We start from the raw sequence: 2800 nt of genomic DNA, 5'->3' as shown, positions 1-2800 counted from the left end.
CTTCACGAGACACCTCAGCTTCACTTCTACAGATGCACTTACTGGAATATTTACTAGAAAATGTAGTCTGTTCTCAGGCAAGCAGGTATTAGAAGAGAAAACCTCCTGGAATAAGAACTCTGCCCTTGCTACCTGCTCTTGAACAGCCACTTCACCACTCAGATTACAGGTGTAGAAGACAGGAAATTGAGATGCCTCCAAAACTAGTAGGGAGTGAGGATGGCATTTTTGAAACAGAATTTCCTACTTGAGGCAGTTTGAATGGTTTCCAACTGCCTCATTCTATGTGGAGGTTTTGGTATATGCTGCTGCCAAGTAGTTTTCTGGAGCTCTTTAGCGTCAATATTCAAGTTGTAGGGAAGGGTGGGAGTGGAGAGCAATCTATCCTTCCACCACACCAATTTGTAGTAGGACCAAGGGGGGTGAAATGGAAAAGCTCTGTCCAACCCCAAAGTTTACATATCTAGGCAGAGACTTTATCTTGTGCGTGTGCGTGCACACACACACACACACACACACACACACACAGAGCAGTCAGAGTGAACAGTGCACACAAATTGCTTAGAACCAGCTACCCTTTCAGCACTGAGTCGCATGGTGGATTCTGCCACTAGCTGGCACAATGTTATCACAAATCACAGGCCTAATGTAAGGGTATTAATACTTTTATCTTGATTTTTTTTCTGTTGTCCTCCCCTCCTTAAGTCTTGTGTGTGTGTGTGCATGTGTGCACACTCACACCCTTTATTAAATGCATCCCTTTATTAAAATAGTTAATCCCAAATGCTGGGAGAGGACAACACGTCTCATCTCATTCACGTGATTTGCAGTTTGCAGTGCCTGCCCCTTCCCGATTAACCACGGCCTCCTTAAGACTCTGCACCTCCTTGACATCCTCATCCCTGCCAGCTAAAGATCTCATCATCCAGTCTGAGAGATGCTGTTCTAGGGAGCAAAGGCCTGGGGAAGAACAGAGACAATCTAAACAGATCTGAGTATAAAAGTTGCAGTGGCCATGATATTGTCTTTCATTCAGGTCGAAAGCTCTTGAAAACCAGGTGGTTTTTGTAAGGGCTGCCTGAATGGGTTTGCACTCTGTAGGACAAGGCACTGAGGAAAGATCAGCCCCAGCTAATTGGAACATGAGAAGCAAAGCAGGCAAAGCCTATACCAGATGCCAGCATGTGGTGAGCAGATGAGATTGCTCACAAAGCACCTATGAGCTTTAGTGAGCCCTGCAGTGAGCACTGCACAGCCCAGGCTTTGTGCAGTGCTGAAGGCTGTCTCTAGGGCTGAGCGTGGAGGGCAGGCGAGATTCTAAAGCCATTGTTGCCATCCTCCAGTCGAGCAGTGGGAGTCTGAACTAACTTTGAAAGGACCTGTAATGACAACCAGGCCAGCTTGTGGGGATCTGTTTTACTTTGGTTGCCTCATACATCTTCCTGTTGGGGAAAAAAAAATCACTATGGTGTAGAATATAATTCAGTGATTCCACCGATTTCAGATTCTGAGACAAGTTATAGATGGAGAAGAGAAAATGACAAGTCTACAAATTCCACTGTGACTACAGAGAAAACCGTTAAAATGATGCGTGATGACATCTATTTGTATGCAGTGTTCTCATTCCATCTGGCAAATACATTTTTCTACCAATTTCTCCCACTTATTTAGTGGGGATCAAAAATTTAATAATTTAGCTGGTAACATCCCAAGCTGTTATGTATTAAGAAAAATATTTATATGAACACATCAGTGTAGATGACCCAGTAAAATCCAAACTCTGCCCCTTTTGTACAAGTACTTCCATGGTCCTGACTCCAAAATAGAGTGCTTAGTCCTGTTACCCACTGCTTCCCTAGGCAGAAATATGCTCACATGTTCTATGGCTACAAGGCAATACATAAACAAGATATTTTTTGCACTGAACAAAACATGTTTTCTAACACATTATAAAACAATTCAAGGGGAAATTAATTTACTAGTCACTTCCTGTCAGGCTTCTCTTTTACCTCTCACATACCCTGACAGATGTCTGTGATACCTTAGCCCATGAAGAAGTGTGCCCAGAGGGGTTTAGTGTGCCGTTCCCAACAGTGGGATGAATAGATTTTGTCCAGCTCTGTGGACTCTAAACCTGGGCTTTCCCCGCTGGGCCACCTCCTTCCTAATATAACCTGTTTTAAGTCCAAATTACCATCCAGGGAAAAGGACACTTGCACATTTTAACAAATGCAGGCAGTAGGCATTTCTTACATGCCTACAGTAGATAGACAATACAAAACATTTTTTCTGGTGTCCAGTTATTTGAGCATAGCCCATTGGAAAGTGCTCAGTAAAAATGTATTGAATGAATGCATCTATTATTTAACACCAGTTTACTGTTGATGAACAATGCTATAAACAATATTAGCACTGTTTCTTCAATAAAGGCAAGTAGTTTTCACTTGTCTCAAGTGAAATTAATTTTAATTAACAAGTGTACAGTTTACTTGGATTCATGCTAATAATGTTTATTTTAAATAGTTGCTGTTGGTACACCCTGCTTAAAGGTGTACCTGAGTCACCTTGGTACACTCTCCCTGAGTCACGCCTGGCTGCAGAGTAAAGATAATAAAAGTTTTCCCAGAAAAGAGATAAAGAAATTTAGAAGAGCCACTTTCAGAATGATATCCACTGAATTATTGCCAAGAAAACCAATCTTATTTTTTCCCACATCACTATAAATGGTGTATAGAATTACATCCTATTAATATTAAGATACTTAATTGCCATCAAATTTTAGTTTCTATTAAAAAGCAGT

Source organism: Hylobates moloch, unplaced genomic scaffold, assembly GCF_009828535.3.
Source record: "Hylobates moloch isolate HMO894 unplaced genomic scaffold, HMol_V3 SCAFFOLD_2, whole genome shotgun sequence".
Lineage (NCBI taxonomy): Eukaryota > Metazoa > Chordata > Mammalia > Primates > Hylobatidae > Hylobates > Hylobates moloch.
Note: the sequence above shows the minus strand (reverse complement) of the source record.